We start from the raw sequence: 15836 nt of genomic DNA, 5'->3' as shown, positions 1-15836 counted from the left end.
TTAGTTTTGCGTCGAATTTGCGTCGAAAAAAACAACGCAAATTCGGCGCAAACGGAGTATAAATATGCCCCTCAGTTTTCAGTGACTAAAGTGATACTGGCACCTATGTCCCTGTAGGCCTGGGCCTCAAAACCATTTATCTGAATGTGCTGCTTGTACTTACCCATATTAAGGGTACAAGCAGCTAAGGTGGCAAGGCGAGTGCTACCTGGTGAGACAGAAACTGTCTTGGGGTTTTTTGGACCCACATATGTACCCAACTACACCTTTGCTTTGACCATTGCCAGTAGTCCCACGACCACCACTACTACTACTACTACAACTACTACTACTACTACTACTACTAGGGGCACTAGAAGTAGATGTGGAGTTAGAAGTGGTGGTAGGTTCAGGGGCTTTACCTGGACAGGATTTGTTCCAAGGCCTATGGCCTTTATTTCTGCACAAATAGCACCAAGGCTTTTTATTGTGTGCAGAAGATGAAGGAGACGTTTTATTCCCACCCCCAGAGGAGTTTTGAGGACCTGATGAGGAGTCTTTACTTTTGTCTTTGTCCCCACCCTGGTCCTGAGGCTTGCCACCTTCTTTCTTCTTGTCCTTGTGCCCTCCTGTATCAGCGTTTCTGCTCACCTGTGTTCTGACCCATTTGTCTGCCTTCTTTTTCAGTTCTTGAGGAGAGGTCAGTTCTGAGTGTACCAAGTATTGGGGCAACAAGTCAGACTCACAGTTATTCAGTTATTCAGTAATAAATTACACAAGCCCTATAGTCAGACACTTTACTGCCATGTAACCAGCCTTCAAAAGCTTTAACAGAGCAGTCCACAAAGTCTACCCAATCCTGTGAGGCCTCTTTTCTGGTCTCGCTGAACTTGATCCTATAGTATTCAGTGGTGAGACCAAAACCATCAAAGAGTGTTGTCTTAAGGATACTGTAATTGTCTGAATCCTCCTCTCTGACAGTGAGAAGCCTATCCATCCCCTTGTCAGGGAAGGACAACCAGAGAACAGCAGCCCACTGCCTTTGAGGGGCTCTCTGAAAGGCACAGGCCGCCTCAAGTGCAGCAAACCACTTGTAGATATCATTCCCCACCTTGTATCGGGGAACACTTTTGTGCAGATTTCTGAAATCAATGGAGTCCTTCCTGACTCTATAATCCCTGAAACTACTGTTGCTGCTGCCACCATGGGGTGCTAACCCCAACCCCTGCCTTTCCCTCTCCACTGCCAAGGCCTCCCTATGTAGGGCTAGCTGTTGCTGTTGCAGCATCAGCCTGGCCTCCTCCAGTCTCAGCTTTCTGAGTTCTCTATCCATTGAGTTCTCCTCTGGGGTTGTGCAGTGTGATCACTCAGACACTGAGGTGATGGGAATGGGCAGTGGTGGATCTTTCCCTAGCTTTTGTGACCCTAGTGACCTGTCCTCTGAGTGTAAAGGGAGCCCTCCCTGAGTGACTACCCTTCCTACTACCAGCTACACTACTGGGTCTGCTAGGTGCAAGACCCTAGTAAGAACCCTCACCTGAACTTGGAAGATTGTTATCTAGTTCACTGGGTGCGGAATCTTCCTCCTCCTGGCTACCAGCATGCTCCTGGTCATCCTGAAGAAGGTGCCTCTTAGGAGGTAAGCAATACACAAATTATTTACACTACTATGTAGAAATTGGCATGAAAACAGTTAGAAAACAGTGCAAACAGTGAAAATCACAATAGTTGGAAATGGGCCTAGGGGAGCACAAACCATATTCTAAAAATATTGAAGGCGAATGTTGGTCCCCCACCTAGGTAAGTGTAGTGTGTAGAGGGGACCTGGGAGTACTAAATAACCGCAAAGGTAAGTACTAGAGCCCACCCCAGTGACCAGGAAAGCAGTAGTAAATCACAGGAACTTTCCCAGAACATGTAGAGAAACGAGTAGAAGGATTATTCAAGAACCAGAAGAGACTGCAAGAGACCAACAGTGGATTCCTGGAATGGAGGACCTGTGGAAGAAGGTCCTGCTGGAATCTTGCAATCCGAATCTGAGGAACCACCCAAAGAAGAGACTCTATATGTAGGAGGCTGTCCTGGTTTGTAGTGGGTACCTTGGGTACCCACACCTTTTACCAGGTCCAGTTATCCCTTATTAGTGAAGTAGTAGTGTTCTAGCAGCTTAGGCTGATAGAGGTAGCTATAGCAGAGCAGCTTAGGCTGAACTAGGAGACATGCAAAGCTCATGCAATACCACTTATAGTTACACAGTACTTATACACAAGTAAAGACAATACTCAGTGTTACCAAAAATAAAGGTAGTTATTTGGGGTGACACAGCACCAAAAATATCTTAGAGGCAATACTCTTCTGGAGGTAAGTATTATACACAATATATACACTAGACACCAAAATTAGACAGTAGAAAGTAAATAGTCATAGAGCAATGTAAACAGTAGGAAATCCTATAGAATTCAATGGGAGAAAATAGGTCTAGAGGCAACACAAACCATATACTAAAAAAGTGGTCCTGAAGACCTGCAAAGGAAGGGGACCAAGTCCAGAAGTCGAAAGAAGTTCCAGGAAGGACAGGAGCCCCTGCCAACCCAGAAGAGGGTGCAAAAGAAGAGTCCCCAGTTAGTCGAAGACTGCGGAAATACACCCTAGGAAGATGCCAGTGGGTTCCTGCATAATGCAAAAGATGTGCCATGGCGTGAAGATCATTGCAGATGAGATCTCGTGTTGGAAGGAACCAAGAAGCCTTGACTACTACAAAAGTGAATTTTTTGTCAAAATGGCGCTGGATGGACCCATGAGGGACCTGGGGGCCTCAGCTCGGTGTGAGGGGGAAGAGGGGTCTTTCAGCACTTTAGAGAGTCCTCAAGATGCCCCCCAGCACTCCCAGAGGTCCCAGGATACAGGTTAAAGGGAGGTGCAAAACGCAGTTGATGCAGCACAACAAAGAATGTCCCACACTGCCGGAAAACAACTCAGCAAGTTGAGCATCGCAGGATAAAGTGCTGGGGACCTGGGCCAGGCTGTGCATGAAGGAATTTTGTAAAGAATGCACAGAGGCCTCAGGAGGTGAAGAAGGCGCAGTACACAGGGGTACCATCACTCTCAGGGAAGGCAAGGTCTTACCTCCTCCAAATTGTGTCAGCAGGACCTCAGTACAGTTTATGTCGAAGATGTCCACCCTCTGTGTCCTTAGAAGCACAAGAGTTGTGAGAGGACTCCCAGGGTACCAGTCACCATCTTGGAAGGTGCCTGCTTGGAGCAGGGGAGTGACTCCGTCACTCCACGGGAGATTTCTTCAGTTCTTCTGGTGCAGGATGAAGACATGGTAACACCTATTTCCAAAGGGAGAGGGTGTAATACCTTGCTTGCAGAGGAAATTCTTTGTTCTGCCTTCCTGGGACTGGGCTTTCTGGACCCCAGGAGGTCAGAACCCTGTCTGTGAGGTGGCAGCAGCTGTAGCTGCAGTGCAAGCCTCAGAGAGCTGGTTTGGCAGTACTGGGGGTCCATGGTGGAGCCCCCAGGATGCATGGAATTGGCTCCCCAATACCAGATTTGGAATGGGGGAACAATTCCATGATCTTAGACATGTTACATGGCCATATTCAGAGTTACCATTGTGAAGCTACATATAGGTATTGACCTATATGTAGGCCATGCATGTAATGGTGTCCCCGCACTCACAAAGTCCGGGGAAATGGCCCTGAACAATGTGGGGACACCTTTGCTAGTGCAAGGGTGCCCTCACACTTAGTAACTATGCACCTAACCTTCAGCAAATGAAAGTTAGACATATAGGTGACTTATAAGTTACTTAAGTGCAGTGAAAATGCCTGTGAAATAACATGTGCGTTATTTCACGCAGGCTGCATTGAAAGAAGTTTAGGGATTGGGAAGAACCCCAATAAGGAGTTCCTCTTAAATCTTCTCCTCCAGGATGACAAGAGACTCAGAACTGGTCCAGATCAGACAGGGGAAGAGGTAGAGGATGACTCCAACCAGGAGTGCTCAGAGGAGCAAGATGACAATCCTGGGGAGTGTCTTTCCACAGACCTATCTGTCAACAAGCCCCCAAGTATAACGGGTAGTGGGAAGGGTTCACACTCAGGTAGGGCTCCCTTCACCCCTAGATGCCAGGTCACTAGAGTGGCCCATGTTAGAGATAGGTCTGCCTCTGCAAACTCTCATGTTACCTCTGTTTCAGAGGCTTCACATAATTCTAACCCCGAGGACCAGTCCCTAAGTAGGGAACTCAGAAATCTGACGTTAGAGGAGGTAAACCTGAAGCTAATGCAGCAACAGTTGGCCTTAGACAGGGAATCCCTGGCTGTGGCGAAAGAGAGGCAGGGTTTGGGGTTAGTTTCCCATGGTGGCAGCAACAGTTTTAGGAATACAAATGTTAGGGAACCTTCATTTGATTCTATGAATCTGCTAAGTGGTTTGCTTCACTTGAGAGGGCCTGTACAGATCAGAGTTTCCCTCATGTACAGTGGGCTGGTATCTTCTGGTTATCCTTCTCTGGCAATCAATCAATCAATCATTGAATTTATAAAGCGCTCTACGTACTCGTGAGGGTTTCAAGGCGCTGGGGGGAGAAGGAGGGAGCAGCTGTTACTGATTGAAGAGCCAGGACTTGAGGAGTCTTCTGAAGGTGAGTAGGTCTTAGGTCTGTCTCAGGTTGGTAGGGAAGGTGTTCCAGGTCTTGGCGGTGAGGTATGAGAAGGATCTGCCGCCGGAGGTCTTTCGTTGGATGCGGGGAACGACAGCAAGAGCGAGTTTTGCGGAGCGGAGCTGACGGGTGGGGGTGTAGAAGCTGAGTCTGTTGTTCAGGTAGGCTGGTCCGGTGTCATGGAGTGCTTTGTGAGTGTGGGTGAGAAGCTTGAAAGTGATCGTCTTGTTCACGGGGAGATAGTGAAGGTTTCTCAGGTTGTGGGAGATGTGGCTGCGGTGGGGTATGTCAAGGATCAGCCGAGCAGAGGCGTTTTGGATGCGCTGGAGGAGTCGTAGGTCTTTTGCTGGGATGCCTGTGTAGAGTGCGTTGCCGTAGTCTAGCCTGCTGCTGACGAGGGCCTGTGTCACCGTTCTTCTTGTTTCTGTCGGGATCCAATTGTAGATCCTACGGAACATGCAGAGTGTGTTGTAGCAGAAGGAGGAAACTGCGTTGACCTGTTTAGACATGGTGAGGGAGGAGTCGAGGATGAAGCCCAGGTTGCGTGCGTGGTCGGTCGGTGTCGGGAGGGTTCCTAGTGAGGTAGGCCACCAGGAGTCGTCCCAGGCAGAGGGGGTGGGTCAGAGGATGAGGACCTCCATCTTGTCTGAATTCAGTTTCAGACGGCTGCTTCTCATCCATTCGGCGATGGATTTCATTCCCTTGTAGAGGTTGGTTTTGGTGGTGTGCGGGTCCTTGGTGAGGGAGAGGATGAGCTGGGTGTCGTCGGCATAGGAGAGAATGTTGAGGTTGTTTTGTACACAAGGTAGAAACAGACTTCTTATTGTCAGTGAGGATGATGCAGATAATTACCAGGTTCTTAAAAATGCACTCTTGGATGGTCTAGGCTTAACCACTGAACAGTATAGACTTAAGTTCAGAGAGACCAGAAAGGAGTCATCACAGGACTGGATAGACTCTGTGGGCTATACTGTGAGGGCCCTAAAAGGTTGTTTACATGACAGTAAGATGACTGATTATGAAAGCCTTTATAACTTGATTCTGAGAGAGCATATCTTGAATAAGTGTGTGTCCGACTTGTTGCATCAATATCATGTGGACTCAGATCTGACCTCTCCCCAAGAGTTGGGAAAGAAGGCAGACAAATGGGTCAGAACAAGGGTGAGCAGAAAAGCTCATACAGGGGGTGACAAGGATGGCAAGAAGAAGGATGGTAAGTCACATGACAAGGGTGGGGACAAAGATAAATAATCATAAGAGTCTTCATCAGGCCCAGAAAAATCCTCTGGGGGTGGTGGGTCCAAATCCTCTTCTCACCAAGATAGGAAACCTTGGTTTTATATGAGTAAAGCCAAAGGCCATTGGGCAACTGTTCCTCATTGTCCAAAGAAAAACCCCAAAACCCCCACCAGCACAACCCCAACTATAACCACTAGTGCCCCTAGTAATAGCAGTGGTGGTAGGAAAAACACTACTAATAGCCAGTCAAAGGGTGTAGCTGGGCTCACCATTGGTAATGTAGTTGGGGTTGGTCTAGTTAGGGAGATCACTGAGGCTGTTTTAGTCTCTGATGGCGGCATTGACCTAGCCACTTTAGTTGCTTATCCCCTTAATATAGATAAATACAAGCAGCTACTCCTGATTAATGGTGTTCAGGTTGAGGCCTACAAGGACACAGGTGTCAGTGTCACCATGGTGATGGATAAACTGGTTGCCCCTAAGCAACACCTACTTGGTCACCAGTACCAAGTGGCAGACGCCCATAGCAACACTGTAAGCCACCCCATGGCTGTTGTGAATCTCAACTGGGGGGGGTTACTGGTCCAAAGAAAGTTGTGGTATCCACTGATTTACCTGTAGAATGTCTGCTAGGCAATGATTTGGAGACTTCAGCTAGGGCTGAAGTGGAGTTGGAGGCCCATGCAGCAATGCTGGCCATTCCTGGGCATAACTTTGCTCTTACCAGGGCTCAGGCCAAGAAGCAACGAGGACAGGGAAACTTGGATCCAGGAACAATGGATAAAGTGCTCAGAAAAACTAGGGGTAGGAATGTCAAACCCTTGTTCCCTCCCTGTGCAGAACCTACACCAGAGGAGCTGGAAGCTGTTACAGCTGAGCTTTTGGGTGCATGGGGACTGCCAGGGAAGCAAACAGCAAAAGGGTGATGTCACTGACACACACAGAGTTTACTGGGAGAATAATCTGTTTATATTGAAGCAAGGGACCCTACACCTGGTGCCACCAGGAGACTGGTCATCTCCCTCCAGTATAGGGAATTCCTCCTAACTCTGGCTCATGACATCCCTTTAGCTGGGAATTTAGGAGTAAAACATGGGACAGACTTGTTCCACATTTTCACTGGCCCCATATGTCAGAAGACACAAAGGAGTTTTGTTGCTCCTGTGTCACCTGCCAAGCAAGTAGAAAGACTGGTGGCACCCCAAAGGCTCCCTTAATGCCACTACCAGTGGTTGGGGTGCCATTTGAAAGGTTAGGGGTTGATATTGTTGGCCCCCTTGACCCTCCAGCTGCTTCTGGCAATAGGTTTATCCTTGTGGTGGTAGACGATGCTACTAGGTACCCAGAAGCTATCCCCTTAAGGACCACTACAGCTTCTGCAGTGGCAAAGGCCCTCCTGGGAATCTTTTCCAGAGTGGGCTTCCCTAAGGAAGTTGTGTCAGACAGAGGTAGTAACTTTATGTTTGCATACCTTAAAGCAATGTGGAAGGAGTGTGGTGTTACATACAAGTTCACCACCCCTTATCATCCCCAGGCGAATGGACTGGTTGAGAGGTTTAATAGAACTCTCAAAGGTATGCTTTTTTGACTCTCTGAAAAACACAGAAGGAGATGGGATGTCCTATTACCATGCCCCCTTTTTGTCTACAGGGAGGTACCCCAAAAAGGAGTGGGCTACAACCCCTTTGAACTCCTCTTTGGTCACCCTTTTTTAGGGGTCCACTTGCTCTTGTTAAGGAGGGTTGGGAACAACCTTTAAAAGCTCCAAAATAGGACATAGTGGACTATGAGCTTGGCCTGAGAAGTAGGATGGCTGAGTACATGAAAAAGGCCAGCAAAAACCTTCAGGCCAGCCAAGAGCTCCAAAAGCAATGGTTTGACCAAAAGGGTGTCCTGACAGAGTACCACCAAGGACAGAAGGTGTGGGTATTGGAGCCATTGGCCCCAAGAGCACTCCAGGACAAATGGAGTGGACCTCATCTAATTGTAGAGAAAATATGTGAGATCACCTACTTGGTGGACATGGGCACTGTCAGAAGCCCCCTTAGGGTACTTCATGTCAATCGCCTAAAGCCTTACTATGACAGAGCTGACTTAACCCTGCCTATGGCTACAGATGGGGGATAGGAAGAATAGAGTGACCCTCTCCCTGATCTCTTTTCCACCACTGAAACTGATGGTTCAGTAGAGGGAGTAGTTCTGACAGACTGCCTTACTGCTGAGCAGAAGGAAGACTGTAAAAATCTCCTTGATCAGTTTCCTGAACTCTTCTCCGTCGCACCTTATACAACTACTTGGTGTGAACATACAATTGACTCTGGTGAAAGTTTACCTGTCAAAAGTAAAGTTTACAGGCAAACTGACCATGTCAGAGACTGCATAAAAAAAGAGGTTTAGAAAATGTTAGACCTTTGAGTTATTGAGCCTTCTGAAAGCCACTGGGCCAGCCTAGGGGTGCTTGTCCCAAAACCACATAGCAAAGAAGGAAAGAGAGAAATGTGGTTTTGTGTGGACTATAGGGGTCTAAATACTGTAACAAAAACAGATGCTCACCCTATAGCCAGGGAAGATGAGCTAATACATACACTGGCATCTGCCAAGTATCTAAGCATTTTTTACTTGACTGCAGGGTATTGGCAGATCAAAATGTCAGAAGATGCTAAAGCAAAAACTGAATTTTATACCATAGAAGGGCATTATCACTTCACAGTGATGCCTTTGGTTTGAAAAATGCACCTGCCACCTCCCAGAGACTGCTCAATACAGTTCTCCAAGGCTTGGAAGCTTTTAGTGCAGCATATTTAGGCGATATTGCTGTCTTTAGCTCCACCTGGGAGGATCACCGGGTCCTGCAAAAGGCAGGCCTAACTATTAAGGCTTCAAAGTGCCAGATAGGGCACGGGAAAGTGGTTTATCTGGGCCACCTGGTAGGTGGAGAACAGATTGCACCATTTCAGGGAAGATCTAGACCATTATGGACTGGGCTCCCCCTACAACTCAGACCCAGGTCAGAGCCTTCTTAGGTTTCACTGGGTATTACAGGAGGTTCATTAAAAACGATGGCTCTATTGCAGCACCTCTTATTGACCTCACCAGTAAGAAAATGCCTAAAAAGGTATTGTGGACAGCTAGCTGTCAGAAAGCTTTTGAGGAGCTTAAGCAGGCAATGTGTTCTGCACCTGTCTTAAAGAGCCCAAACTACTCCAAAAAATTCATTGTCCAAACAGATGCTTCTGAATTAGGAGTAGGGGCTGTACTATCACAACTTAATTCAGAGATCCAGGATCAACCTGTTGCTTTCATTAGCAGGAGGTTGACCCCTAGAGAAAAGTGTTGGTCTGCCATAAAGAGGGAGGCCTTTTCTGTGGTCTGGGCACTGAAGAAGCTGAGACCATACCTGTTTGGCACTCACTTAATTGTTCAGACAGACCACAAACCTCTATTATGGCTTAAACAAATGAAAGGTAAAAACCCTAAGTTGTTGAGGTGGTCCATCTCTGTACAGGGAATGGACTATACTTTGGAACATAGACCTGGGAGTACCCACTCGAATGCAGATGGACTCTCCAGATATTTCCACTTAGACAATGAAGACTCACCTGGGCAAGGTTACCCTCTGCTAACCAGAACTTCAGAGCTTATGCTCTCTCTACTTTTAAGTTTGTCACTGTAGGCCAGTGACTTAATTTACCAATTTCAATTGGCTTACTGGACCCCCCTTATAAGTCCCTAGTATATGGTACCTAGGTACCCAGGGCATTGGGGTTCCATGAGATCCATATGGGCTGCAGCATTTCTTTTGCCACCCATAGGGAGCTCAGACAAACCCTTGCACAGGCCTTCCATTGCAGCCTGCGTGAAATAACGCACACATTATTTCACAGCTATTTTCACTGCACTTAAGTAACTTATAAGTCACCTATATGTCAAACCTTCACTTGCTGAAGGTTAGGTGCAAAGTTACTAAGTGTGAGGACACCCTTGCACTAGCAAAGGTGCCCCCATATCGCTCAGGGCCATTTCCCCAGACTTTGTGAGTGCAGGGACACCATTACACATGTGCACTACATATATGTCAATACCTATATGTAGCTTCACAATGGTAACTCTGAATATGGCCATGTAACATGTCTAAGATCATGAAATTGTCCCCCCATTCCAAATATGGTATTGGGGATCCAATTCCATGCATCCTGGGGTCTCCACCATGGACCCCAGTACTGCCAAACCAGCTCTTTGAGGCTTGCACTGCAGCTACAGCTGCTGCCACCTCACAGACAGTGTTCTGCCCTCCTGGGGTCTGGGCAGCACAGTCCCAGGAAGGCAGAACAAAGCATTTCCTCTGAGAGCAGGGTGTTACACCCTCTCCCTTTGGAAATAGGTGTTACAAGCTGGGGAGGGGTAGCCTCCCCTCCCCCAGCCTCTGGAAATTCTTTAAAGGGCACAGATGGTGCCCTCCTTGCATAAACCAGTCTATACCGGCTCAAGGACCCCTTCTTCCCTGCTCTGGCACGAAACTGGACAAAGGAAAGAGGAGTGACCACTCCCCTGTCCATCACCACCGTAGGGGTGGTGCCCAGAGCTCCTCCAGTGTGTCCCAGACTTCAGCCATCTAGCTGTGCAAGGTGTGGGGGCACTCTGGAGGCCTCTGAGTGGCCTGTGCCAGCAGGTGACGTTAGAGATGCCTCCTGATAGGTCCTTAGCTGATACAGCAGCTAATCCCCCTCTCAGGGCTATTTAGGGTCTCTCCTGTGGGTTCTTTTCAGATTCTGCTTTCATGTTTCCTTCAGGAATCCTCTGCAACAACTTCAGACTCTTCTGTCCTCGCCTCAGCCGCTGCCTGCTCAAAAAAACGCTGTAACAGCAACAAAGTGTCTACAAGAGACACTTTTCTTCAGCAACCTCAGCTCCAAGTCAGCAACTGCAACAGTTTCCACCATGTGCACTCTCTGGGGACTCCCTGTCTTCATCCTGCACCAGAAGGACCAAAGAAATCTCCAGTGGAATGACGGAGTCACTCCCCTGCTCCAAGCAGGCACCTTTCAAGACGACGACCGGTACCCTGGGACTCCTCTCACAGCCACGAGCATGCTCCTAAGGACACAGAGGGTGGACATCATCAACATAGACTGTCCTGAGGTCCTGCTGATGCAATTTGGAGGAGATAAAACCTTGCCTTCCCTGAGAGCAACAGTACCCCTGTGTACTGCGTCTTCTTCACCCCCTGAGGCCTCTGTGCACTCTTTGCAAAATTCCTTCATGCACAGCCTGGCCCAGGTCCCCAGCACTCCATCCTGTGATGCTCTACTCGCTGAGTTGTTCTCTGGCAGCATAGGACCTTCCTTTGTTGTGCTGCATCAACCATGTTTTGCACCTCCTTTGTCCCCGTGTCCTGGGACCTCCGGGGGTGCTGGTTGGCATCGTGAGGGCTCTCTAAAGTGCTAGAGTTGAGGCTCCCAGGTCCCTCCTGGGTCCATCCAGTGCCATTTTGATGCAAAATGCACTTTTTTTGTAGCCAAGGCTTTTTGGCAAATTCCAACAAGAAATCTCATCTGCAATGATCTTCATGCCGTGGGACATCTTTTGCATTATGCAGGAACCCACTGGCATCTTCCTAGGGTGCATTTCTGCAGTCTTCCACTAACCAGGGACTCTTCTTTTGCACCCTCTTCTGGGTTGGAAGGGGCTCCTGTCCTTCCTAGAACTTCTTTCAACTTCTGGCCTTGGTCCCCTTCCTTTGCAGAACTTCAGGTCCAGGAATCCAGCAGTTGTTCTTTGCAGACTTGGTTGGCTGCTGCAAAATCCCAATTACGAGGTGTAGTGTCCTAAGGAAACTTGTAGTACTTTACTCCTGATTTTCTGGGCTCTGGGATGGGGTAATTTAATTACCTTTACTGTTTTCTGACTCTCCCAGTGATTCTGCACACACTGCACTTGTCTAGGGGGGAATTCGTGATTCGCATTCCACTTTCTCAGTATATAGTTTGTGTTGCTCCTTGACCTGTTTTCTCCCATTGCAATCTGTAGCATTTCCTATTGCTTGCATTGTTCTATGACTTGTCTAATTTTGGTGTCTAGTGTATATATTCTGTATAATACTTACCTCCAGAAGGAGCATTGTCTCTAAGATATTTTTGGTACTGTGTCACCCAAATAAATACCTTTATTTTTGGTAGCACTGAGTATTGTCTTTAATTATGTGTAAGTACTGTGTAACTATAAGTGGTATTGCATGAGCTTTGCATGTCTCCTAGTTCAGCCCGCACTGCTCTGCTATAGCTACCTCTATCAGCCTAAGCTGCTAGAACACCACTACATTTCACTAATAAGGGATAACTGGACCTGGTATAAAGTGTAAGTACACAAGGTACCCACTACGAACCAGGCCAGCCTCCTACAAGCTGTAGCTGCTGTTATGAGAAAAAAAATTATATTAAGTTAAAATAGTATTTTTGCTAACTCTGATTTGTGTTAAGGGTATGGTAAACTTACAATGTTTTTTTGAAATAAAATGCATTAAAGAAATCCCAAAGCCTCCCAAGCTGAGGGTGTCATTGAGTATTTTTCAATGCTTCTTACCGTCAAGTTTTCCTAGTGTTGACAGGCATTTAAAATCTGCTAACTTAGGTTGATGAACATACAGCGAAACCTCCAATAGACCTTACTCCATCAGGACATTGAAGGGTATTGACCATGGTGAGTACGGAGTAGTCTCTACCACAGGCAAACCTGTAGTTTGCCCGCTTCTAAATCAGACGGGCGGGCCATAATATTGGCCGAGAAGGAACACCATTGTGATGGAGTTCCTTCTCTGCCAACATTTGAATCAGGGCCTAAGTCAGAAATTAAAAGCTTTGAACACAACAACTCTCTTGGGGTATCCAGCCTTTGCTCTATTTTGGTCAGCCTGAAATCATAAATTGTTTCAGGTCAATCACAAACATTAACTTTTGATTGGTGCTTCACTTTTACTTGTCAACGTTTGCATACATTCCAGGTTCTCATTGGATGATTTTATACATTTTGAAGTCATTTCTCTTATTACTTTTTCTCTATTTTTAGAAAATGGTTGTGAATTTTTTATTGTGTTCTGTTTTGTTAACTGCAAATACTTTACTGATCATTTTTCTGAAATTAAGCCTGTAAGTTCTGTTCCATAGCCACAATTGGTTGAGCCCAGTTTTATTTAGTGAACTCTTACATTGGCACTGACAAGTCCTCCTCAGCTAACAATCCCTTTTTCTTGCACACTCCACGCATAGCAAAACCGAGTGCAAGTCTCTGCTGTGTTATGAACTGGCACACTTGAGGAATGTGGGCATTGTTTCAGCATTTTGTGATATCAATAGGCTTCTATCTCTAGAACTGCCGGACTACTTGGGAGTACATTGGCATACTTGCATTCAACGTTACCTACATGTCAATGTTTTTATTCACAATTTCTAGATTTCTGAATACTTTTGCTTATACATTTCTTGAGGAGTGGTGTTTGGATTCTGTGATGAAGAAAGGTGGCATTTCAATCCACAATCTGCTGCATCTTTCTGCAATTCAGAATTATTGCAGAGAAATGGGGATGTACCAATCACAGGTCCTAGTACATGGTTCTGTGCATGAGGATGCAGTCAGATTAGTCCATGCCACACATACTGCCATGCCCTCAAGACGAAGTTTGTGTAGGCATGAGAAATTTATGCAAGTCACATTGCACAGACACATTCCATTTTTCTATGATTAGCACATGTGCAAAAATTATTTTTGCATGATCTAGAACAACATATGCATGATCTGGCCCTCGTGGTTGACAATCTGCTTTCAAATTATTTATGCATTGGGATTCTGGTTTTGTTTTGCAAAGAAATATTGTTCTGTGAATAAGCATGTGTGTATGTGTACGCATGTGTTTGTGGGCATGTATGGCCCACTCTATAAGGACCTTTTCGATCCTCATAGCGTGGGTCCAGACAAACACTATCACTGTAGTGTGTTTAGGTCCTCATAATTGTAGGTATGTCATGTTGTGCGTGAGTGTGTATGTATATGGACTTGTGTACCTGTGTAGCTCTGTAAGAAAATATCACTTCCGAATTTTTTTAACCACAAATACACAATTTACTCTCAATATGTGTCTTACTAGGGAGGCAACGACTTCCCCTTCTAAAATTCTGCACGTAGAAATCGGACTCTGGCTACAGAGAGGCCCATGGGGTAAATAAATCTTGCTCCCTCTGTCTGAGTTGTCCTTCATCATGCCGTTATGTCTGGTGTTTGACATCCTTATCTATATCACAGAATATTTATCTCTGTTCATGGCCAGTCCAAAATAAATGGTTTACACAATTCATGTGCAAGAAAACATGACATAGAGGATGGAATCCTTTTTAGATCTAATAGGTCATCCTCACTTTCCAAATTTAGATGAGATAGCCAATGTATTTAAGTGTTCTAATAGTTTATGTTCCTTTTTCATTCCAGGCTTGTATTACCACACTGGTGGTCAAGCTTGAAGATGACCTTCAACTCCAGCTCAATGCAGGGCGAAGAGTTTATTCTGATTTGTATTCCTGGGATGCAGAGTTTGCAGCAATGGCTTTCAATTCCCCTTGTACTTCTTCTCTCTGTGGCTGTTTTGGCCAATGTTACACTTCTGACCACAATTTACCGGGAAGAGGGTCTTCATGCGCCCATGTACTACTTTATTGCTTCTCTGTCTTTGGTTGATCTTCTCCTGAGTATGGTCACTACACCAAAGGTCATTGGAGTCCTGGGGTTTAGTGATAGAGCCATCAGTCCTACAGCATGTTTTTCCCAGATGTTCTTTGTTAATTATTTTCTTGGGCTTGAGTCTGGTATTTTTCTGGCTATGGCCTTTGATCGGTATATTGCTATCTGCTATCCTCTGAGGTATGCTTTGATTATCACCAATGGTCTTGTTGTGAAACTCACAGTACTGATATTTGTGAGATCAGCCTCCCTAACCATTCCAGTGCCAGTCTTCGCTGCACAACTGCACTACTGCAGGAGCCATATTGTTGAACACTGTTTTTGTACAAATCTGGCTGTGGCTAAACTGGCATGCAGCAATATTAGGCTCAATAGTATATACCAACTAGTTGTTGCTGTTGCTGGCCTGGGTATTTTTGATCTCCCTGTCCTACTGCCTCATTATCTGTGCAGTGGCAAAGCTTCACTCAGGAGGGGCAGCATCAAAAGCCTTCAGCACTTGCACATCTCATTTTATCCTTATTATGTTTTTCTATTCTACCTTAATGGTGCTAGCAATTACAAACAAGTCAGAAGAGCATGCGTCTCCTGACTTTGCTATCCTGCTTAATGTTCTGCACCTGGTTGTCCCATCTGCTTTGAACCCCTTAGTGTATGGTGTGAGGACTAAAGAGATTAACCACGGCATCCGAAAGATGTACATGTGGTGCTTCATCACCATGGAATAGAGGGCAGAAACATGGCAGATTACGATAGAGTTTGTTTCTGGGCAGCATTAAATTGACTAGGGTGACAACCTTTAGAAAGTCTAGGGGTGTGTTTATGAGCTCTTTAGAGCCAAAAAAGTTTAAATCTGCTTCGCTATAGCTCTGTAAAGAGGGCTTTTGGTCCATCTATCAGATTCTGCTGTTTTAATATATAACATTAATTACTAGAGTAACAGCAATAATCCACCTGCAGCATGTATCCTTGCATGTATTTGAATCTCAGTATACACAGCACATGGAGTAAAGTTGGGAAGTTCATCACTCTTCTAAGATGCAGCCTCAAAAGGTTTTTTTAACTTCCCGAGGATTATTTAGATAGCTTTCTCAGTAAAAATCCTAAGGGATAGTATTAAATAGAAAGATAAATAGTTTAGTTTATAAAGTTAACGTATTAAAAACAAAATAATGAAATAATCTATTTTTAATATCTTGTTACGATTCAGCATGTTGCAGCATTT

At 45.9% G+C, this 15836-nt stretch overlaps 1 pseudogene; it reads left to right on the top strand.

Annotated features, from left to right (window-relative positions):
• LOC138249371 (olfactory receptor 56A1-like) overlaps nt 1-15339 on the top strand; it is a 30906-nt pseudogene extending 15567 nt beyond the window's left edge.
• The last annotated feature ends 497 nt before the right edge of the window (nt 15340-15836 follow it).

This window comes from Pleurodeles waltl, chromosome 8 (assembly GCF_031143425.1).
Source record: "Pleurodeles waltl isolate 20211129_DDA chromosome 8, aPleWal1.hap1.20221129, whole genome shotgun sequence".
NCBI classification, from domain to species: domain Eukaryota; kingdom Metazoa; phylum Chordata; class Amphibia; order Caudata; family Salamandridae; genus Pleurodeles; species Pleurodeles waltl.
The sequence above is the reverse complement of the archived record's forward strand: the minus strand, read 5'-3'. Positions and strand labels throughout refer to the sequence as shown.